Genomic DNA, 25,983 nt, shown 5'->3' on the forward strand with positions numbered 1-25,983 from the left:
TTAATTTGAGAGTGGTGCCAATCTGTCATAACTAATCATGATATATCGTTATGTTTAGTTCTATGTAATAGTTCTATCAGTCTGAAGCACAACAAACATAAAGCTTAAATTCTCTCTCCCCTCATTCTCCCCATGGATAAATATTTGTTTTGTGAAAATTGATATTTTACATACGTTTCCTATTATGGTTCCCAGTGTTAAGTCAGAGATAGACTAGATAATTCTTTTCTGATCTCACTATAATCCAGTGATTAAAATCATCACTATTGAAAAAAAATTTGAGTACAACTCAAGTGAGGACATAGGAAACTTGCAAGCTTTTGCTCTTTTTTGCAATAATTTTGACTTTCTTCTTAGCACAAAGCAAGATAAGCACATGTGTTTTGAGGTCACATAAGGTCCATTCCCAGGTTTCTGACATTGTCGCCTTTTTTTTTTTTTTTTCTTTCTATTGGCAAATTGCCTGGGGCCCAGGGAACCTGGCTAATGGGTACTAGAAATAACTGGGTGAACAAGTGTGCTTTTCTGACAATGATCTACAAGAGAAAAGACAAGTACTAGGTTTGTTATCAGGCATCCCAGCATCCCTTACTCATTCTGCTGTTTGCCAGCTGTGTGATCTTCCATAAATTACTCAGCTTCTCTGAGTTTCAGTTTTTTCACTTGTAAAACGGAAATAATGGTAGCTCTTTCACAAGGTTTGGGGGAGGATTAAATAAGGTTTTATATATATATATATATATATATATATATATATATATATATATATATATATATATATAGTGACTTCCGTAAGGTCTGACTCATAATAGTTACTCAGTTTGTGTTGGATTTGATTTTTTGGCTCTGTCCCCAACTGAGTTCACAGTAATCTGACTAATGCTTTGCTAAATGTTTTCTTATTGAAACCCACTCGGAAGTTCCAAGGTTTAACACTGAAAATAGATTGCCAATTAGCAAGGAGTGGCTGATCAATGAGCCTTAATCTATTTCCTGAACCATTTATGCCACATAAATTACGATGGCTGCCAGTGCCAGTTTCCAGTGCTATGTTCTTCACTGCCCTTCAAAAGTTTTGTCCCAATCATAGATGATTTCCTTGGTTGTTTTTAGCACAGCTGAAGAAGGCTGAGGTCTTAAAATAATTTTAAAATGCTATGAAAGAAAAAACATAAATAAGTAAAAATTTTAAAAGTCATAGGTTCTTGAAGTAGAGATTTTGACTCATCAGAGTTAGCTCTCACCAAGGTCAGTCCGGTTTTGGATCTAAACACAAGGGCTTTTCGAAATATGATTTTCACCCAATACATGCCCTGGAGTGGGATTGCTGGATCATATGTCAAAGTCTATTTTTAGTTTTGTAAGGAACCTCCAGAGTGTTCTCCATAGTGGCTGCACCAATTTACATTCCCACCAACAGCATAGGAGGGTTCCCTTTCTCCACACCCTCTTCAGCATTTAATATTCGTAGACTTTTTGATGATGGCCATTCTGACCAATGTGAGGTGATACGTCATTACAGTTTTGATTTTCATTTCTCTGATAATTAGTGATGTTGAGCATCTTTTCACGTGCCTTTTGGCCATCTGCATGTCTTCTTTGGAGAAATGTCTATTTAGATCTTCTGCCCATTTTTTTGATTGGGTTGTTTGTGTGTTTTTTCGATATTGAGCTGTATGAGCTGTTTGTACATTGTGGAAATTAGCCTCTTGTCCATCACATCATTTGCAAATATTTTCTCCTATTCCATAAGTTGTCTATTCATTTTTTTATAGTTTCCTTTGCTTTGCAAAAGAGATTATCGTACTAAGTCAAACAAAGACAAATATCATATGATATCACTTAATTGTGGAATCTAAAAAATGATGCAGATGAACTTATTCACCAAACAGAAATAGACTCACAGACATAGAAAACAAGTTTATGGTTACCAAAGGGTAAAGGGAGGCGGGAAGGGATAAATTAGGAGTTTGGGATTAAAATATACACACTACTATGTATAAAATACATAACCAACAAGGACCTACTGTATAGTACAGGGAACTATACTCAATATCTTGTGATAACCTGTAATGGATAAGAATCTAAAAAAGAATATATATATATATATATATATATATATATGTGTGTGTGTGTGTGTGTGTGTGTATAACTGAATCACTTTGCTGTATACCTGAAACTAATGCAACATTGTAAATCAACTATATTGCGATAAAAATTTAAAAAAAAAACAAAGACAAAAAAAAAAAACCAAGGACTTTGTCCATGTGCTTCTGGTCTGTGTTTCCACACCCTTGGTTGCCCATTGAAATGGGGAGAATGCCTCATCTTCCACCAGAAAAAAATTGTTCTTTTTGACACATTAAGCTCTGGTATTCAGGCTTAGTGCTAAAGATGAGCCTTGCCACCCACTTAGGACGTTTCAACTCAAATTAAAGTGTAGGTCTGAGAAAAAACTTTGTGTCGTTAGAGTGACATCACAAATTATCTCACTCTTCAGGTGAGACATATAAGGAATAACTAGGTCAGTGAAGGCACCCACCCAATATAATGCCAAAGTTGCAGTTACTATAATATTAGTGAAACTGCATTTCTTATGAAAACGAATATCACTATTGGCCCTGGCATAAAATTATCCAGGTGGAGATGGATAGCCCTGATCCAGCAGCTCCTGAAATCCACTTTTAATTAAGGTTCTCTCTATTACCTCACTGACCCTCTAGTGTGGCAGCTCCTGGAGTCCATGGACCCTGCAGTGATCTTTTTTGTGTGTGTGTGGTACGCGTGCCTCTCACTGTTGTGGCCTCTCCCATTGCGGAGCACAGGCTCCGGACACGCAGGCTCAGTGGCCATGGCTCACGGGCCCAGCCGCTCCGAGGCATGTGGGATCTTCCTGGACCGGGGCACGAACCCGCATCCCCTGCATCGGCAGGTGGACTCTCAACCACTGTGCCACCAGGGGAGCCCCCCTGCAGTGATCTTGAACAGGATTTAGAGGGACTGACAACTTGGATGGGAAAGTTATAACTTTATTTTCACTAACCCCAAACTAAAATTTTTAATTTTGTTCAAATTTGAATGCAGACAATAAACCACAGTAATATTACCATAATAATCACTGATTTTTCATATCACATTATGCATGTAGCATATCATTTATACTCATTAATACTTCAAAATTATATGAGGTAGTAGTTAGGTCTGTTACCATATCTTTTTTTTTTTTAACATCTTTATTGGAGTATAATTGCTTTACAATGGTGTGTTAGTTGCTGCTGTATAACAAAGTGAATCAGCTACACATATACATATATCCCCATATCCCCTCCCTCTTGTGTCTCCCTCTCTCCCACCCTCCTTATCCCACCCCTCTAGGTGGTCACAAAGCAGTGAGCTGATCTCCCTGTGCTACATGGCTGCTTCCCACCAGCTATCTACTTTACATTTGGTAGTGTATATATGTCAATGCTACTCTCTCACTTCATCCCAGCTTACCCCTCCCCTTCCCCGTGTCCTCAAGTCCTTTCTCTATGTCTGTGTCTTTATTCCTGTCTGACCCCTCGGTTCGTCAGAACCATGTTTTTTGTTTTTTTTTTTTAGATTCCATATATATATGTGTTAGCATACGGTATTTGTTTTTCTCTTTCTGACTTACTTCACTCTGTTACCATATCTTATAATTTAATGCATTCATAATGAAGCACAAATGTCACTTATCATAAGTTATTTTTAAACCATTTCAATGACTACATTTAAGTATCATAGCTTTCCTTTGTAGTCCTTAATGTTACATTTTCTAGGTGTAAATGCATTTTTCTTTTTTCTTTCTTTTTTTTTTTTTTTTGCGGTACGCGGGCCTCTCACCATTGTGGCCTCTCCCGTTGCGGAGCACAGGCTCCGGATGCGCAGGCTCAGCGGCCATGGCTCACGGGCCCAGCCGCTCCGAGGCATGTGGGATCTTCCCGGACCGGGGCACAAACCCGTGTCCCCTGCATCGGCAGGCGGACTCTCAACCACTGCGCCACCAGGGAAGCCCTAAATGCATTTTTCTTACTTGGAGTTTTTAGACTTCCCTAGACTGCCAGTGAGGTATATGGCACAAGAAGTTTGAGAACTTATGCTACTGACTTCATCTTTACCCAGCAAACTTCTATTCTTCAGGTATTAGACTCTACTTCCTTTCTAGATCAAGATAGAAATAAATGATTCAAGCTGGTCAAAAAAATTTTTTTCCTCCAGATTTTTCAGGCTAGAAATGACAATAAAATTCCCTTTTCTTTTTTTTAAATTTTATTTATCTTTTATTTTTTTAAAATTTTTTATTGAAGTATAGTTGACGTACAAAGTTGTCTTAGTTTCTGGTGTACAGCAGAGTGATTCAGTTATATACATATATAACTATACAATATAATATGGTATAATATATTATATATATATATTAATATATAATATAATACTGTTTGTATCTGCTAATCCCAAACTCCTAATTTATCCCTCTCTCACCTCTCTTTCCCCTTTGGTACCATAAGTTTGTTTTCTATGTCTATGAGTCTATTTCTGTTTTGTAAATAAATTCATTTGTACCATATTTTAGATTCTAAATATAAGTGATATCATATGATATGTGTCTTTCCCTGTCTGACTTACTTCACTTAGCATGATAATTTCTGGGTCCATCCATGTTGCTGCACATGGCATTATTTCATTCTGTTTTCATGGCTCAGTTACATATCTATATTTCTATATCTCACATCTTTTTCATCCATTCATCTGTTGATGGACGTTTAGGTTGCTTCCTTGTCTTGGCTATTGTAAATAGTGCTGCTATGAGCATTGAGGTGCATGTATCTTTTCAGATTATGGTTTTCTCTGGACATATGCCCAGGAGTGAGATTGCAGGATCACATGGCAATTCTATTTTTTGTTTTTTAAGGAACCTCCAGAATGTTCTCCATAGTGGCTGCACCAATTTACATTCCCACCCACAGTATAGGAGGGTTCCCTTTTTTCCCACACCCTCTTCAGCATTTGTTTTTATAGACTTTTTGATGATGGCCTTCCGACTGGTGTGAGGTGATACGTCGTTGTAGTTTTGATTTGTAAAATGCCCTTTTCTTTTTGATTAAACTGTGGGGATATGGATCTAGGGAGCCATGTTTACCACTGTTGCCGAAAGTGGGGTCCGGCTGCTCACCGCTCTAAAGACAATAAAGAGGCAAGGTTGGTGGAAAGGAAAGTTTGCTTTATTTCTGAGGCCGGCAATGAGAGGGGGGAGTCAAGCGGGGGAGGGTGGATTTGTGTCCAAAGGCTGACTGCCCCCACTGACAATCAGTGGGCAAGAGCTTTTAAAGGTGGAGGGAGGCGACTACATGCAGAAACAGCACCGTCATCTCTACCAGTCATCTTGAACTGCGTCATGTGGTTGTCTAATCAGCATCATTTTTATTGCTTGAAGTACAGTTAATCTTTAGTTCCAAGGTTAGTTTGTTCCCATTTCTTTGAGGCCAGTTCTTGGGAGTGTGGAAGTTTATGTCATGGCTACAGTCTGGTCATCATGTAGTTAACTTCTTCCACCTGCTGAAGGTTTCAGTATCTACAAGACAGTTCAAAGTATATGACTCAGAATATTATCTATTACCCTTGAGGAGGAACTAAAGGTCCTCGACTTTACTTGATGACTGAACTATTATTATTTAGTCTTGCTTGACTGTTTTCCTTTGCTTCTACATTTTCCCACTTCTCTGATTAAACTTATTCTTTAGGTAAAGTTTTTCTACAGTCAAAAAGCAGGTGAAGGATATGGGAGGAAAGAAAGACCATAGGGTCTTGCTCCGTTTCACCACTAGGTGAAGGAAGTTCAGTGGTAGAAGAAAATAAAACCAACAAGCAAGATAAGGGGAAGCGGTGGAGAGTAGAAAGTCTTGATGATTGTTCTTATCCCTAGATCCAGTCCCTGAGGCAGCCCCAGTCTTCCATATTTGAGTTATACAAGCCAATGGGTTTCATTTTTGAATTAGTTTAGGATGGATTTCTGGATCTTCTAACAACCATGACAACAACAAAAACATCCTAACTAATAGAAAGAAATATCTTTGTCCCTTTCATCTCTGACTCAGGCAATATCACAAATCTCTTTCCTTAGAAACATCATTATTATGGACATCTATTATTTCTGTCGATTCAGAATCCTTCCCCTCTTCTTTCATAAGAAGTGTACTAGTTTTCCTTGGGATACTGCCTCTCCCTATTCTCAATCTACTCCATAGGGATGAGGCTGACCCACCTTAAGCTGAAAGGGTGAGAATGTGATGCAGGACTCAGCCACTCAGCACATTTTCTGGTCCCGGCCAGGTTCAACAGAAGATAAAATCTGGACTATTGGGAGTCAAGTGCTTTTATGAAACTTGACAAAAGACCTAGCTCTTTCCATTGGGACTGCTGACAACAAGAAGTGGTGCTGGAGGTACCATGCCCTCTCTGTGGAATGCCGAGCAGAGACTTTGAAATGGACCAGACCCTAGTGACTTCATTTGAGCTCCTACATCCAGTCATGTCAATGATGGATTCTTATGCACTCAGCAGTCTTCCTTTAGATTTTGCAATTCTGTAAAGCAGTAAATAGCCTTCACATTTTTTCATCTTAAGTCCATTTGAGTTTGGTTTCTGTCTTGAAGCCAAAAAAGAGTCCTGAATAATATGCCCTTAGTACCCAAGCCAGACCAAAGTCCCCTAAAATCTTTTTTCCTAAATATTGTCATCTAGGGTCTGGTTGTGTGCCTGGGGTTTAACCTTCTCTAGGAATGTATGAGGTGTCTGTAGTCACTAGATCAATAAACTGCCCCCTCTGAAAAAGGAAGGTTTGAGAATATTTTTTACTGTTTTGTTTGAATTATGACCCTGCATGTTTCAAGGTATACTCTTAAGCAGTGATCCCTGATTTCTTGGTGGTCAGACCTGGGACTTTACAGTGGTGGTGTCACTGACTCCATACCATCTCAGAGAAATGTAAGATGCAGTTGGGGCCATTGGGAGTCAAGCCCAGTGCTTTTATGAAACTTGAGAACAGATATAGCTCTTTCTGCTGGAAATGCTGACATCTAGGAGAAGCGACAGAAGAGGAACTGGGGAAAGGTAAGGAGGTGTGCCTCAAATAGTCATGCTCGTTAGAAGCCAGAAACTTTTCATACTTTTCCTGTCTTGTTATGGAACAGAATTCTTTGAAGGACCCAGCTCAGTATCCCCATCCTCTCCCCTCAGCATTTTCACAGTTATACCTCTTCCCTGTTCTCCACATTTTGAATGAATTAACGAGTGAATGAATAAATCAGACCTTTTTAAATTTAACCTGAACTTAGGATTGACCTGCATCACCTGTTTACCTTTGTTCATTTTGCTTTTTACTCACTTCTCTACCCAAGCTCAGCAACTTTCAGCTCCCGATATAGCGTGTCGCCAGGTTTGTAGCACAAGAGTAAATCTCAACCCTCAGATAGAGGATAGAGATGTCAGGTGGGAAAGGATGACAATGGAAGTAAGCGGAGAGAAGACAGTAAGAATAAAAATGTCCCAGGTCCCACAGTTCTCAATAGCTTAGTTGGTCCAATTCATTTATTCGTAGAGCACAACATTTTTCTGAATTATTAACACCTTCATCCCAATGGCTGACATTTTCCTTTGTATTTTGATTTCCTAGTTTTTGGTCTGTCTTTGAACAAATGATACCATCTTATAGACCATTCTACAAAACATCTTGGTTCCTTCAGGGTCAAGACCAAGAGCCATATTTCCACAGACCCCCATCTGCTCTTTACCTTCACAGGTCTTATATCTCATCTGAGAAGCTCTTCTGCCCCAGCTCATTGTCAGCACAAAATACCTCAACTGTATGTACCTTTTATATCTTCACAGATTCTGTGTACAACCAAGGTATTCCAGGTCTCTTCAGTCTGTGAATAAAAAATGATCTATATGATTATTAATGCCAACATTTCAATTCCAGTTAAATATAAATATGTATCATGCACTTCTCAAGGGCTGGGCGTTATGCCATGTGCTGGGGCTATAACTTTTTAAATGAGACAACATTGTTACTGTCTGCACATCATTAGCCACCTAAAGAGGAAGGCTGGCTTCAGACGAATCATTAGAAACGTGCAGAATATTAAAAAATGTGGTGTTGGGATCTAAGCTAATCTCGGAGGTCAGGAAAGGCTCATCAGATGATGTAACATTGAAGGATGAGTACTTAGTTAAACAAAGAAGCAAGAGAAAGCTTCCCAGACTCAGCAAAGAGAACATCCAAAAGGGACAAGACAAAGGGATTCAAAGTATCAGTGCGGCTAGAGCCTAGCAAAGATAAGAGAGAGCACAGCCCTCAGGGAGACCAGGGAGGTGGGAAGGGGCCAATTCCGGAGAGCCTAGTAAGCCATGTTAAGAATGTTTTTAATTAAAGCAGACTCGAGGAAAACTAGACAGATTTGGAACAGATGCTGGGAAATGGGAAAGAGCTGTTGAGAGAGGAGCAGAGGGATTGCCAGTGTTTGCAAAGGCCCGGCTGAGGTTGGGACATCATGACAATGTAATGAAGGCAGTCAGCACAGCTATTTAATTTTCTCCAATAACCCTCAGCAGCCTGGAAATAGGCATGATGGAAATAGGCAACTAGGGCACCTCGGAATTAGGAACTGACTTGGTATGTGCAAAGGTATGGAAGGAAAGGAAAGGGAAGGAAAGGAAGGGTGCTGGCCTGAGCAGTGGCACTAAGATTGGCCACGAGAGCCAGGTCTTGTGCAAGGAAGGAATATTTGGAAAAGACATACAGCAGGATGAACACCAACACAACCTTGGGAGTCCTGATTGCCTTGTTCACTTCCAGGCTCCACCAGGTTCTGTTAACTTGGGGAAGTTCCTTCAAATGTTTGAGCTGAAATGGGGAGGTTACTAGACCTTACCTCTTAATTTTGGGGAGAACAAATGGAGAAAATTTAATATAAAGAGTTTAGCCCAGGATCTGACACACAGTAAATACTTGACAAACGTTATTTTCCAGGGAAGAGGGAAAAGTAGGTGTGTGCTGAGCCTAAGATATGGAGAAGAATTGGTACAGGACAGGAAGTACTGGGGGAGTTGAAGCTCCAAGCTTGCAGGACTGAGGAGGTAACAGAGGTAAAAGGATCTTAACAGAAAGTTAGAGACTGACTTGCTGAAGAGAGGGAATGAAAGCCATTTGAGTAGTGAAGATCCAAACACCATGAGAGCAACATTTTATAGGCCATCAACTTGCGACCCACAATGATGACTGAAGGAAAAGGAAAACTGTGACCCAGGGACCAATATCCTCAGTGAAAGGTCTGGTAGAAGGATGTTGTAGCAGCAGGTATGGACATTCCCAGGAAAAAGTTGTTCAATTTCAGGTCTTCACTCCCTTAATTATTGCTGCTTCCTTCTTGGGTCTTCAAGTTCTCCTACTGTTTGGAGTCTTTCCCTGAACTGACTGCTATGTTTCTGCTCTTGTGATAAAACTCTGGTCTATGTCTTATCTGGCTGGGATCCTCAACGGCCCTCTGCTCAGAATGAAGGTTCTGATACACACGTTCTCTACAAGCTCTCTTCCTTCTCCATTGCCTGACCACGCTTTCAACTGGGACACCATCAGGATTCTCTGAGCGAAGCTTGGATTCTCAAAATGCCCTACTCTTCATTAAATTGCACACTCTTAATCATAGCCTGCAGTCATTCTGCCACAAACACTCATTTCATCTACCCCAGTCGGGGGTTGTTCCAAGGGCTTGGTCAGAGTCATTGTCATTGACTTTGTAGCTTGGAACACTTGGTGTCCTCCCTTTTGATGACACTGCTCACTGTGACTCTAAATTGTCTAATTTTTCCCACTTCTCATAAGCACTGACTTCTTTAGTGTATCGTTGTCCTCAACAAGTTTCCACAGAATGAATAAGCTTAATGCGCTGTCCTCATTTCCCTGCTCTTCTCTCTACACTCTTACCTGGAAATTGTCATTCAAATCTCATGTATTTAACTATCACTCTGCTACAGGTAACTCTCAAAGTGACAGTCCATTTCTGACCTGGCCCCCAGACTGCATTCCTGATAACTCACCAAAATGAAACTAATAATAAATAATAATAAAAATAATAAATAAAAATAATAATAAAAAAATAAAAATATAAATAATAAAAATAAATAATAATAATTAATAACTAATAATAATAATAAACCAAAATAAACTAATAATAGGGACTAATATTTGTTCAGTGCTGGTAGAGTTTACAAATTACTCTTGCATAACTTCCCTTAAGGACACGATGAGATTTATTTGCACACAGGATGATTTACACGTCCCTCCTGCAATGTGCTAATCTAATTTATCTCTTAATTGTAAACTCCAATAACTTCTCAAATTGTTACCTTATTTACTTCTCTGCAGCGGTCCACACACTTGAGTGCACTTCTGGTAGCATCTTTTCACTTTAGTATATAAAACATCACTTTTTCATCACTTTCTAACTATTCTATTAAGTTTATTTTAATCCCTTTTCTTCTTTTATTTTTCCCTTAAAAATTAGATTCCTCCAGAATTCCATCTTCAACCACTTTCTGATTGGAGGCAGTCTCTCAGGGTGGCCCCATCTTCTCAGAAACCTATCCTGAATCCCAGGCCCCTATATTCCACTGCCTAGTAGGCATCTCCACCTGAATATACCAGAGGCATCTTAAACAAAATACGTCCAAATTTCAACATCACAGCTTTGTTCTTCCTTCAGTTCCAAAGTGAATTTGATTGCAAGCTCTGATATAAAAGTAGTAGTAGGGTTCTCTGTCCTACCTCATATAACAAGGTCACCTTCCCACAGTCACTCAAGTCAAAAATCCCAAAGTCATTTTGGACTCATTCTTAAAACCTCATATCAAATATTTCAGAGTTCCTGGATATTTCAAAATCTTATTTCTACAGCATCATTGCTGTTTGATCTCTCATACTTCTTTCTAATCATCCTGACTTATTCATCTCAGGCAAAAGTATTTTACTGTAACAACCTTCAAAATCTCAGTTTTTCTTCAGTTCAAGTTACGTGTTCATCACAGGACACCTTTGGCTCTTACCTCTGGGACTGATTGCTGACATTGAGGCCCAAGAGAGAGAACGAGGGCAGAATTATGTTACAGGCTTTTAAAAGTTTTGCACAGAAGTGGCTAATGTTCTCTTTGCTTACATCTCATTGGCCAAAGAAAATCACAAGGCCCAGATTTACATTAATTAGTCAAGAACTATAATTTTCCCTCCGGGACAGACCTGGAAGGAGTACATTTGGTAGAGATGCAACCAGTAGGAAAAGGCAGGGAATATTTTGAACAAATACTACAATATTCTTTACACTCTAAAAAGATTCTAATGATTCTGTTCTTTATTTACTTGTAATTCTTTCGACTATTTAAGGTGATCTCATCCACACCCATGTCTTCAACAATCACTTACACATTGATGGCAGTCAAATCTGTATCTCTAGGCCAGATACCTCATCCAAGCTTTGGAATTCCATCCCAAATACTATTAGCAAGGTCTATGTAGATTTGCCATAAGCAATTCAATTTCAGTAAATCTCCAACTGAATATACATTCTTTCTCCCAATCTGTTTTACATTTGCTCTTACATTTCTTATTTTGATCAACATTATGTTAAAGCACATGCCACGTGATACTGTAATCGTGTTGTATATTAAACTATTTTCCGCCAACCAACACCCACTCCCACAAGATAGCGAGCTCCTGGAGATTAGGACCGCGTTTTTATTTTTCTACCCCAGTAGAATAATACTTTATGTCTGGTTCCTAACAGACGGCTGGTAAATGCTGCTCTATTGAAGAAATGAACGAGCAAGCACCCTGCTAAGCTGTGTTTCTAGTTGCCCTCCCTCAATTCCTTCTCTACAGTGGCGTTCTATTTCTTGTCTGAAATTCAGAACACATTTAATGTTTCCTACTAAATGGTGAAGAGCCGACTCCTTTGCATGGTAAAGGGATCTCACAGGCTGGGCTTCCCCTTTTGGTGTCATTTCCCACCACTTTTCTCATCTACTGTGGTCCCCATCCACCTACTTGTATTTCCCGAGTATGCTGTTTCTCTGCATCTTCCTACTTCCTTTACCTAAAGTGACTTAAACTCACCCCTCCTCACCATCTCTATTTTTTCCTCCTGCCCCAATTCTAAGCACCTTCAGAGTCAAATGTCAAGTTACTTAAGAAAAAAATTCTTCCTGACTGGTTTTCCTTACGGCTCTGACAAAATTAATTTTAGTTTCCTTTCACATTTCCCATTTTATTACGTGGTTACACCTATTTTTAAGACTTGTTAAAAATTATATTTTACTTTTTTATTATATGGTTTTATTATATGGTTACACCTATTTTTAAGACTTGTTAAAAATTATATTTTACTTTTTTATTATATGGTTTTATTATATGGTTACACCTATTTTTAAGACTTGTTACATAGTCACAATTATTCAGTTGCAGGTGTCTCTCAATAGAGAAGAAATATATATGTGTATGTATATATATACATTTCTGAAAGCCAATTGTGAGACTTTGTCTAAAAATCTCCCCTTCCAAGTAGACTATATGTTAATATGAAGTAAATCATACCTTCTGAGCATCACTACTGATGTTCATTCATAAAAGTCTCACTCATGCCGATAGGCACCAGGTCATTCTGTTCCATATCTCCATATAAATGTGTCTGAGTATAGAGTTATACAGTTTTGATCCCCTAAGGCAAACAAACCTCCTTTGAAGTTTTCTTAAAGTAATTTCTGCTATTGCTATAATTGTCCTTTTAATTCACATTCAGTAACTTATTTGCATATAAAAATTGCCGATGTCTGACAACAATTCCAAATACTCACAAAGTATAATAATGAAGATCAATTTTAGATTTTTAGATTTAAAAACAATCTAAATTTCGTGAATAGATTCAGGTAGCAATTATAACGTGAAACGGCATCAATTAAAATACTTAGCATTGGTTAATAATCAATATATATTATAATATGAAAGTGCTGTAATTTCCAGAGTAGCACTGACATTCAGATAGAAGGCTAGTCTGTAAAGCAATTATAAAAAGCACCGTGGGGGCTTCCCTGGTGGCGCAGTGGTTGAGAGTCCGCCTGCCGATGCAGGGGACACGGGTTCGTGCCCCGGTCCGGGAAGATCCCACACGCTGCGGAGCGGCTGGGCCCGTGAGCCGTGGCCGCTGAGCCTGCGCGTCCGGAGCCTGTGCTCTGCCACAGGAAAGGCCACAGCAGTGAGAGGACCGCGTACCACAAAAAAGACCCAAAAAACCAAAACAAAAACACCATGGGACTTCAAATAATTCTGTTATGGAAGAAAATTTTTATACTGGGTACAATGTTTGAAATTATACCTAGTTTGCAGTAATAAGAAACAAAACAATGGTGGATCCCAGTTTCCCTGACATGACATAGAAAGTTAAAACAAACAAAACAAAGTAAGACAAACCTAGAATTTAGTAGGGTAAATGATGAATTGTTATTTTTGTTACCAATAATTTTCTTTTTTTCAAAATTCATATGTAGGGGCTTCCCTGGTGGCGCAGTGGTTGAGAATCTGCCTGCCAATGCAGGGGACACGGGTTCGAGCCCTGGTCTGGGAAGATCCCACATGCCGCGGAGCAACTGGGCCCGTGAGCCACAACTACTGAGCCTGCGCGTCTGGAGCCTAAGCTCCGCAACAAGAGAGGCCACGATAGTGAGAGACCCGTGCACCGCGATGAAGAGTAGCCCCAGCTTGCCGCAACTAGAGAAAGCCCTTGCACAGAAACGAAGACCCAACACAGCCATAAATTAAAAAATAATAATAATAATTAATTAAAAAAATTCTTATGTAATGTGGTATATATAATTTGGAGATGTAGTTTGGGGGAGAATTTCCTGGGGAAGTCGTGAGGAAGGGAGAGAGGGTGATTAGTCAGTTGGGTTAAGTTAGTACTGGGAAGGCAATCAGAAGCGGAGATGGTTTTATAAAATAGATAACTAATAAGGACTTACTGTATGGCACAGGGAGCTCTACTCAATACTCTATAATGGCCTATATGGAAAAAAGAGGAGATATATGTATATATAACTGATTCTCTTTGCTGTACACATTAAACTAACACAGCATTGTAAATCAACTATACTCCAATAAAAAATTTTAAAAAAAGTATTAGCAGAGGGAAAACTTGATCAAGAAATAGAAATAAATAGGATGAGGAAGAAAAAACTAAGAAGTGGAGATGGTTTGTGTCATAGCTCCTTACCTACCATGGGACATTGCTTAGCCCACCGCAGAACTCCTTTCTGTAAATCCCCATTCCTTCATCCCACCCCAAAACAAAGAAAGGACACAAAATTGGAGCATCAGTTATTTTTATAATAGGGAATTAGTATTATATGACAGAAATAATATTTGTGGATTTGAATTGCTATGGCAGAGATTTTGATGTAACTAGATCAAAGAAGTATTAAAATTTTTTTCCCACATTATCCAATAGCAGATGAGGTTTACTTCAAATAAAAAAAAGATGCCATTGTTATAAAGCAGAAACTAACACACCATTGTAAAGCAATTATACCCCAATAAAGATGTTAAAAAATAAAAAAAATAAAAAAAAAGATGCCAGCAGATTCATTTAATTTTTCTTTCTCCTTTTCCAACACCTTTATTCTCAAAAAAATCATAAATTAAAAAGTCTCTTCACATGAATCTAAATTTAATAAGCCAGGAAAAACCTAAGGCTCTTGAAATTAAAACAAATAAAAAAACTTATGAAATCATAAAGGTTTTCCTTAAAATAGTCTTGTATTAAAAGCATAATTTATAATTTGGAAAATTACAAACAACTTATGAATTAATTTTATTTGCTGTGGGTATTTGATGTGGTCAGCTCTTAGGCAGAGACATGCTTTACATACAAATAAATACACAGAAGATCTAACTGCACATTCTTTTTCATTTTGATTTCAGCTAGTTCTTTTACTGCTACTTATAGTAGTTTTTTTTTTCTTTACCTGATGTGAACCTTCTATTTTCAGATTAAGGAAATATTCATAAGTTTATGAATTGGTCCTCTGTCATGAACATATATAGGGAGAGTAGGAAACATGTATTTCATAAACCTAAACTCATCAATTGAAAATTGAGAATTCTTCAAGAAATTTTGGGAAACCTGGTGAAAATTAGCATATTGACTATAGTATTATTTAGGGTAAGTAGGCCAAAGTGCTGGAACAAATGGATGCAAAATGGGTAATGGCTCAGATACAGTAAAGTATCTCACTGTCTCTTGCAGGACAGTCGTCACTGGGGCTCTTCTCTGCATGATGAATCAAGGCTGGACTCTTACCTCTGTGTCTCTGTCATCACTTGGATTCTTATCATCATCTGCTTCCTGATGGAAACAGGAGAAAGAGAGTTTGGGAGACAAACCTACTTTTTATACACTGTGTCCAGAGGTAGGATGCAGCCTTCTGTTCACTTTCCAAAGGCACGAAATAAGTCATGTAGCCATGCCTCTCTGCAAGGGACCTGAGGACTGTAGCCCTTGGTGAGGCAGCTACAAGTATTTCCAGCTACAAGTATTCATGTACTATGGATGTAAGAACAGATTTGGGGGAACAGCTAGCATTCTGCCATAAATATCTACTTCTGCATTCAGCCTCTGCTCTGAAAATGTAATGATCTTAATTTGGCAGATTGTTTAATCTCAGTGCTTAAATTTCCATATGTGGGTCATATTTTCATCACTTGCAAATCTTCCATAGTTATAGTGGTTATATCCCATCAATAAATAACAACTAGATTTGACATAGTTAGGGATCACAGTTGATTTCAATAAGCAATTATTTAACTTCTCCTTGGGAATAAAATAGTGATTCAGATGAACTTGTATATATTTAACACTTTTCTGGACACTGATATACAGTAGTGAATAAGAGATATAAAGCTTATATTCTGGTGGGGAGACCACCAATGAAACACATATGAAAATATGGAAATATAAAGGAGCGAATGCCCAGATAGTGATAAGTGCCATGAAAGAGAGAGTGAATGGGAAAGGCAGGCAACGTTAGAGAGCTGGTCAGAGAGACCTCCTGAAAAAGGTGGCAGTTACAATATGATGTGAATGATAAGGTGTCAGCTACGCAAATATTCAGGTGGAAATGTTCAAGGTAATGAGGATGGCAAGTGTAAAGAAGGCAAATAACGTCAAGTTGGGAGCATTTATCACAGGTGTCAATGGACAGTGGGTTGAAGAACAGTGATCCAGGGGTATGAGAGGGAGTCAGAGGACTGTTTGTAGTCCTGAATAAATTCTATTTACTCTGTTTGGAATAAGAAACCACTGAAAGGTTTTAAGCAACATTAAATTGTTGCCACATACAGACTTATAGGGAGATGTGAGACTAGATGTAACTAGAAAAATTCATGGATGTATTAGGATATACACCTAACCCATACTTGAGAAAGACTTGCTCGAGGAGGCGATATATGAGTTTGAGTTTTGAAGGATTAACTATCATTGGATGATTCAGGTGGGTAAACTGGCTGAAGAAGCAGAGCAGAAGGCAGCAAAGAGAGTGTAAGAAATTATCAGTCATTCTGGGGCAGAAGATGAGGTCCAGGAGTATAACCAGAAGTACAGTCATGAGGAGTCTTGTGTATCATACAAAGATATTTGGACTTTATCTTCAAAACAATAGAACATTGGAAGGACCCAAGTACGGGTATAGCATGATTAAATTTCCTTTTAATTTATTATTATTTTTTATTTTACTTTATTACTTTTTTTTTAGGGTTGGTATAAATCATTCTTTTGTTTTTGTTTTTGTTTTTTTGCGGTACATGGGCCTCTCACTGCTGTGGCCTCTCCCGTTGCGGAGCACAGGCTCCGGACACACAGGCTCAGCAGCCATGGCTCACGGGCCCAGCCGCTCTGCGGCATGTGGGATCTTCCCGGACCTGGGCATGAACCCGTGTCCCCTGCATCAGCAGGTGAACCCTCAACCACAGCGCCACCCGGGAAGCCCCATTCTTTTTTTTTTTTTTAACATCTTTATTGGATTATAATTGCTTTACAATGGTGTGTTCGTTTTTGCTTTATAACAAAGTGAATCAGCTATACATATACATATATCTCCATATCTCCTCCCTCTTGCGTCTCCCTCCCTCCCTCCCTATCCCACCCCTGTAGGTGGTCACAGAGCACGGAGCTGATCTCCCTGCGCTAAACTGAAGCATAGATGATTTACGATGTTGTGTTAGTTTCTGTTGTTCAGCAAAGTGATTCAGTTATATACATGTATGTCTATATTGTCTTTCAGATTCTTTTCCATTATAGTTTATTACAAGATATTAAATATAGTGCCCTGTGCTATACAGTAGATCCTTGTTGGTTATCTCTTTTATATATAGTAATTTGTACCTGCTAATCCCAAACTCCTACAAATTTGCGTTTTAGAGTGAGCCTTCCTGATAGCCTGGGGAGGATGGATTGAGTGTGTTTGGCATGGAAAGTAGTTGTCTGTCTGAAAAGAGACAAGCGCTTAAAGCCATAAGCTAAGGCCATGGCTGTATAGTAGAAACATTAAACATCAGTGGAGAGAAACAGGAGATGTAGATGTCTAGAATATTTCCCAGTTTTCTGGTGGTTGTTGGCATTTTCCAAGATAGAGAATACAGGAAAAGAAGGAAACATGAGTTGGATGAGGAGAGAAAGAGGCTATAAAAAGGGTAAAGGGCTTACAGTATGAAAGAGAAGTCTCATTTTTAATAAAAAATAAATTTCTAAGAGTGAATAATAGTATGGTAGTTGGAAAGTCGTGTACACTAAAAACTATTGAATTGTTTCTATCAACTTGGAATCTAAATATCTAAATAGTATAGTGTCAGGTACTTATAGTTATTGTATTTATTAAAAAAGCGATTATATCTCATTAACAACATTTACAGAGCTGCATATGAGGGTATTTTAATCAATAAACTAGTTGGCAAAGATTATACCTATTTGTTCAATATTATAATATTAACTTATTTTATTTATAATCACATAGAAAATAGCTAGCATGTATTGAATGCATGACCTGTCAGACACTGTGCTAAGTAATTTACTTATATTATCTCATTTTATCTTAATCTTGATGTAAGAACAAATATTATCCCCATCTATCATATAATGAAGCTGAAGTTCAGAGAGGTTGTGTAATTTGCCCTTGATCACCAGTTAGTAAATGGCAGGGGCAGGAATCCTATCCTTATGGTGAACTACAACACAGCACAACCTCTATCACATTGTTGTCAATGTAACGTAGTGATTCATTGAGCTGTCTTCTTGGGGCCTCTTATCATATGACAGGATGATTTAAGGCAAGCTATTAGCTTTGGAATTTAAAAAGTAAACTTGCTTTTTCATTTTCAGCAAAATCAGCATTGTTTTAATTAAACACCGTAACAAAACAAAAGTCTTCAGGCCTGGTTTCTCTGGTGGAAAGGGCAAGAGTGTCAAAGTCAGCAGTTCTGGATTCAAATCCTGTTCAGCTCTTATTGACTGGTTTATCTCAAGCAAGTTTCTTTTCCTCTTAGAATTCACATCTACAAAATGAGGGCTTTACCCCACATCAGTACTGGCTACAGAGTAGGCCTTCAATAACCATTGTCAATACTTTTATAGATTAAGCACATTAACCATTGAGTTGGAAGCAGAAACATTAAACTGGCACTGTCTTCACCAGAAATGAAGCTAGCATGCTGGTTGCAGAATTTTTCCTTTCCTCTCTGTTTAAATCAAGATAAAGCATTGTCTCTTTTCTGGTCTTGGTAACTTTGCCAGTCTTTTACTTGGTCCTCCTCTCATGCTGTGAAAAACAACTAAATTAATCCAGAGATGATGAGCCCAGGCCTTGAGAATCTTGGGGTGCCAGGGACTGGAATACACCATCTGAGTGCATTCATCCCCAGCTCCTTCTTACTTTCCACTTGGCTTTTTGCCCTTCTCTCCCATGTGTTGGCTGTTCTCATTTCCAGATCAGAGTTGACCTTTTTTGTAAGGTTAAAAAAAGCGTTAAAAGCCTCTGCCTTTTTACTGTCATACATTATTAGCTTTCTCATCCCATCAAATAAAAGAGCTGCATTCTCCGTTATCCAGCTCTTGTGACTGATGTATTCAAAGAAGGGCTTTTTCCCCTCCATTCTCCTATAGTTTACACAAAAAAATCTAACATCACGAATTAATTTAACAAACATAGTAAAACAACGCTTTATCTCCATACAGAACTCCCCACCAGCCTACTATAACCAAAAATTAACACAGAGTTGACTTTGAGTCAATTACCCTAAAAATGCCAACATAAACACTAGAGCAGGATCTCTTTCATTGTCAAGTACATACAATTTAAATATTGCAGTGTGTGTTGAAGCATTGAGGAACCTACAGATGGCAAAAAAGATATTACCATTGGATAACACATTTTTTAAAACTTTTTTTTTTGAGAAAACTGTACATTCACATGCAGTTTTGAGAGAGAATGCAGAGAGATCCCATATACCCTTTATCTAATTTTCCACAAATATTTTTAAATAAAGTCATTTCTATTTATGTGTGCCACTGTGTAGTACTTTGATAGGTCCAATACACTTGCTCTTGTTTGAAACCTGAAAAGAATTTCTTCAATGTCAATTCAGTCTTTGCCTTCTCAGCAGTCAGCCTCTCCCAAATTTTAGTTTCTTTGTTCTCAGAGAGAATTCTTGGAAAAAAGAATATTAAAAACTCAATATCAAAACACCAGAATTATTTACTATAAATGCAATTTTAAAGTATCTAAAGCAGTTAAAATATTCAAATAAAGTACTTTACCCCCTCTAAAGTATCCATGTTACTTATTATGCAAAACATACAGAAAGTTCTCAAATACCATTGTATCACAATTGATACTCATACTGTAGCTTATTGTATGCATGTGCCTGCATGCGAGTTTGAGTGTGTGTGTGTGTGTTTGGTTACTTTAATTTGTAGATCATAAATACTGTGTGTGTTTAATGTGGTTGTCTCCGTTATTTTTATTGTGACATTTATTTTATTGAATTTTCTACAGGATTAGAAATCTCTCCATAGATGCAAATCTTTTGAGACAGACAAACTGAATGAAAGTTTTTTCAAGATAGAAGGGTTAAAAATCTCTTCAGAATTCTACAGCGTTTTCCATGATCTAATCATAAAACTAAATTATCATGGTGACAGCCTTCCATATCTGGTTCCTCTGAGTCTCTTTAAATTAATTCAACACCATTACAATTCTGGGAAGCTAGAGGCTGTGACTTAAGAGTCCAATTAAAAACATAACATAATTTAACTATTGATAAAAAGATAATCCTAGAAAGTTCATTTTCATGGGAATTGTTAAAAACTTGATATATTCCACATGGGAATAATAATTTTATTTTACCTCAGGTAAGGAAAATAAATGGAAATAAATTCAATTGTAAGTACAACTAAAAAAATTGCTTCCCAAAATATAAGTTTGGTTACTTAGACTAGTGTTCTTGAGGACTGATAGGAAAAATCCATGCTTTTCTTTCTAACTTAAAAGTGGGAAAACAACAAAACAAACAGTAAGCCCTGACATAACTTTAGCCCTCTGGGTTTAGCAAACCAAAACCACTGAATAGAAACTTCTCAGTTCAGATTGGAAAAAGCTATTAGATCAGTGAACAATGTTAGAGATGAATTTATAGAACACTTGAGTTCTTAGTCGTGTTAATAGTTGAATAGTATGTGCAATAATTTGGTCCAAGTATTAAAAAATGACTCAATTTAACTAAATTAGGCAGACAATAACTCACTTTCAGTTACAACCTCAGTCAAAGCACTAGTTTATAATCTTTATTAACTATTCTTTAAATTCTTAACTAGTGGGTTACAAATTTCTGTGTTTTAGACAGTAGATGTTGTCAGGAAAGAGCAGCTCTTTCCCATTTTCTCCATTTGACCTGGAGGTGGCTGGCTGCCCTCTGGGCTCTGGCATAAAGACAAAGAAATGGAGAAAGGAGAAAACAGTCATGGGAAGACCCACTAGGCTGAAAGGGAAAACTGTGCCAATGTTTTTTCTATTTAAAAAGTATAACTTTGGGGTTTCCCTGGTGGCGCAGTGGTTGAGAGTCTGCCTACCTATGCAGGGGACACGGGTTCGTGCCCCGGTCCGGGAAGATCCCACATGCCGCGGAGCGGCTGGTCTCCTGAGCCATGGCCGCTGAGCCTGCGCGTCCGGAGCCTGTGCTCCGCAACGGGAGAGGCCACAACAGTGAGAGGCCCGCGTACCGCAAAAAATAAATAAATAAATGAAATAAAAGAAATAAAAAGTATAACTTTTTGTTACTTTTGAATATTTCATGAATAAGCTGTTTGTCCAAAAATAGCATGTAAACAAAAATAATGACTTGCTCAACATTCACAGTTTGTATTAACTTAGACCAATGTTTCTCATTATGATCTGTAAAAAGAGGGTTTGACAAGCAAGTGAATTGTGCCAACACCTGCAATAAGCTGTATCTAGCAACACATGTTTCCAAATATCCATTTTAAGCCTCCCCTTATTTTTATCTCTGCTCTACTCCACTTCAGCACCACCATCCTGATTCACCTCCCATCTTCCTTTTCAAATTGTTAGCTCCAGGACAGCCTGAGTATTGAAGAAACTGATCCAGATACTTAAGCCTATTGGAGTGTCCAGGCTGGTAGGCAAAAGGGCGATACCCTAAAACTAACACAGTTACTGGACTTGGTCTATCAGTCAGTAACAGAGTGCTTTAGAAGGAAGCTCCAGTAGAAACAAAACAAGAAGGCCAGACAGGTAAGCAATTAGCAGCAGAGAAGGTCACAAACAAGGAAGGAAGATTCCAGACACTGGTCTAGTGTAGTGGCAGGGCTCCCAGAGCTGAAATGGAGGTTCACAAGAATAAAACCATGTCATTCAGGGCCTAGACAGACAGTTGCAGTAAATTCTTCTGTACTAAAGATGGGTGCAGAAGACTATCGGGTTATATGAAACTAGTGCATTTGTGGTGGACTTGAGCGCAAGACCCTCTTATCCCAATGATGCACCTTAAGATGAATACCTTAGAGAATACTCTAGAAGCCCTGAATATTACTCTAGAAGCCCTGAATGTTGCTCTAGGGCATTTTGTTGTTGTTGTTGACTTAATGGTAAGGTCAGTGGGTAAAGAAGCCGAAACAATAAAAGAAATGTCTACCTCAAATTAGGATTGATCTGAAAACTGGTGCAGGACATTTACTACCATTGAGGGGAAGTATACTTCTTTGTGGAACACAGGATTTGGAAGACGATATTTATTGGGGTGGGAGGAGAGTGAGAGGAAGGCTGACATTCAGGGTTTGCTATGAGAATCCAATGAGGTAATATTTTAGAGGGTTTTGTCAATTATAAATAATTATTTTAATGAGAGTTTATTGATACCTATTGCCTTAATACTTCTACTAACTCTAGTTACTTAGGTCAATGAATTTAATACAAAAAGATACCTTATTGTCAAAGGTACACAAGCTATAGAAGTATCAGTTTAACTTTGATATCCCATCCTTTCCCCCCTTGCACATACTAATCAGAAAATACCAGATCCATTAACACCTTCTTGAAGCTTGTGAAATTGTGTGTTCTGCAGTGTCAATATTTCTTTTAAGGTTTTGCTAATCTTTCTGGAAATTCCCAACATTACTCTTAATTCTCCAGCACTCTTTTTTTTTCATTATGTTCTTTGATTTTTACCTTTCACAACACTGGGCTACTGCATGTTTTTGCTTCTATTCCAAAGTTTGTTTTTTTTCTGATTCCCTGCACCTGCTGCTGCAAGGATTTTGAATCTTTGCCTGTGTATCCCTCTCACTCCCTGTTCTCTCTCTGGACTCCTTCTTCTGCTCTCACCTTAAATGCAAATCCCATCCTCTCACTTTTAATGGTGTAGCTTTCACCTCCTTTAGTACTACTTCCTGAATCCCAGCTAAAACTACAGCCTGGTATAGAGAATGACTCTGAAATTCTGTTCCAATGTTTGCATGGTAGAGAGAGCAGCTTACCTTTTCTGCAAGCAGGGAATATAGCAGAGGGAAAGCAATGGTTATTGTAATAGTTTGGGTCCCAGAACTCTTTGAGATCTAGTTAAAATTATTATGAACACTCAAGAAAGAAAGTACATATACATACATATTATTTCTCATGTAACTTTAGGAGGTTTACCCCCGAAGCCATGTATGAATCTACTAGTTTTGCCCAAAGGGATTTCTACCTCAGGTTAAGACTTCTTATAGAAAGGAAAAAACATTATGGGTTTTGTAGATAATACAAAATATTATAGGCTTTTGTAGGCCTGAGTGCAAGTCCTGATTTTGACTGTAAATAAACATTTCACTGAGTTGAAGTTTCATCTTCTGTAAGATAAGATGAATGATATTTATTTTCTGAGTTTTTGAGGATTAGAGATAATGTGGTAATATCGTGGCATAAAGAAGTCCTTCAATAAACATTGTATCATTATCAAAAACAATGCACCCCAGTCACTTTCTGATGGAACATGAAGTTCCACATCAAGATAACAGTATTGCATGTGTAGTGAACTAAATTAATATTATATACAAGAAATTGCCTTGCTGTCACCTTTTTCTCTTTATATTTGAACTATGGGCTTTTGCTAATTTTTATTCATCATTACATCAATGCACATATGTGTTGGTTATGTAAATAATATTCAGTGTTGACTCAAGCCTTCTAATAAAGTTTTAAGTTCTTTCTTGCAAAACTGAAGGAGGATTTCTTAACTGAGTCTAAAGCAGCGAATTTCTGCATCTAAACTTTGTTCTTTTAGGCTTTTAACTCTTAATTGCCATTTATACATTAATTGAGAGTCATACAGATTTGGGCTCTAAACTTACAAATTAAGTGTCTTATGTCAATTTTTAAAGTTCAGATATCATTCCTATTCCAATTTACTAAATTGGCATCCCAAAGTGCTCAAGGTTAAGATAACTGCTTACACACATTGTAAAGGTTTATTACATATAGGGAGAGAACGGGCTGAAACTCATCTGGATTAGTGATGCTCAGATCTCAATAATCACGGTAACAGACCCTGATGTGTAAAGATTGTAAGCACACACTTCCTGACCTATGGTGGGAATACAGGAAAAAGAACAGTGAAGTTCATTTTCATCCACTTTGATACACACCCATATACTTCTGAGCCAGGAGGGAAAACAAAATTTTATTTTTAGCTGTTTATGCAGTTGGCGTATTCACTTTACCACTCCTTCACAAGCACCTCTTATAGACCAGTGGCTGTGTTTGACCCTAGAGATATAAAGGTCTATAACACATGGGTATCATCTTCAAAGATGACATGGAGAGTGAGTCCTTGACCTTTGTTTAATGGAAGACTGCAAATCATAGTATTTAAGCATACCGGCTGTACTATCTGACAGGCCCATGTTGGCATGCTGCCGCGGAAACTTACTGTCATGCCCACTTAGCCAAATTACCAAAACCCTCAAGAGGCTCAATGATCTTACCTGTAAAGTGTGGGGATAGTATCTAAATTGCAAGATTGTTACCTGTAAAGTGTGGGGATAGTATCTAAATTGCAAGATTGTTGATCCCTTAATTGGGATTAAGTAGAGGTACTAATGTATGTGGTGTGGTTAGCCAAACGGCCAGCACATACTAGTTACTCAATAAACAATGGTTATATTTATTGCATCCTCACCACCTTAACTCCAGTAACTGACACAGCTTCACAGTGATGCTATGGTCGTCTGTGGGGTTTTATTTTATTGCTGAGTGAGTAGCCCAGGTATGAGCTCTCAGGCATCTGTTAATTGATAAATGCTATTAAAACCCAGCAAACTTATCATGTCAACCAAATGATCAGCTGCTTACAAAGAATCTCATCAGGTATGCTTTACTAGATATTTTCTGTCAGTAATCTAAGTCTGAGGCATTGCAATTAAAAGATCCATTTTGTATTTTTCAATCCTATATCAAGAATAGGTACTACACAGAGAAAATTCAAACTTAATTTTAAATAAATTCTACACAGTGTTTTGTTATCATAAGCTCTAGAACAAATCTACAGCCTACATTTTATTTGTAAAATGCATTCAACTGTTTCTGTTTCATGAAACTACTGATTTATACTTATATATATATATATACATACATGCATACACACATACATAGGTATACATTTATCAATCAGGTGCCAAAAAATCTCAAAAAGATATCTTATTAGATATTAAATATAAAGTTATATTAGTCAATACATCATTTTCTTGGTTAGGCATTAGCACAGCTATGGGGAAAATTGCATAATGTCTGCAAGTTTTTTCTCACTATAGACTTTCTAATGATGGTAAATGAACACAAAATCATCCAAAAACTCAATATGAAAATACTTCTTACTTCAGTTACCTGTCAGGAGCAATAGATCCAAAATGAGAACTCCTGGTTTCACCAAATTGTTATTCAAAATAAATTGTCCTATTTTCTGCTGTATTACCTTAATCAAATAATGTTACAAAATATTGTTGCATGATTCAAGGTGCATTATATAAAAATATGTAAAATGTAAGTGACCAATTCCCTGTTTAAACCTTAATATTTGTGTACTTTTTGTGATACCTTGTGCAATAAACCCTTAAGTTCTGGAGTGCGTTGGTAGACACAATTCCATTTTTTTATACAGGTAATGTGATCTTTTAAAAACATTATTATTATAAAACCACAGTGCTTTTCCTTCTTCTTCTGTCGACTCTAAAGTTATTGGTAATTTCTTGACTATTTCCATGACACCTGACAAATATGTCTGAGTATTTCCATAATGTCTATCAGAGTGATATCTAGGTGCTGTCA

Source organism: Stenella coeruleoalba (genome assembly GCF_951394435.1).
Source record: "Stenella coeruleoalba genome assembly, chromosome: 17".
NCBI lineage: Eukaryota > Metazoa > Chordata > Mammalia > Artiodactyla > Delphinidae > Stenella > Stenella coeruleoalba.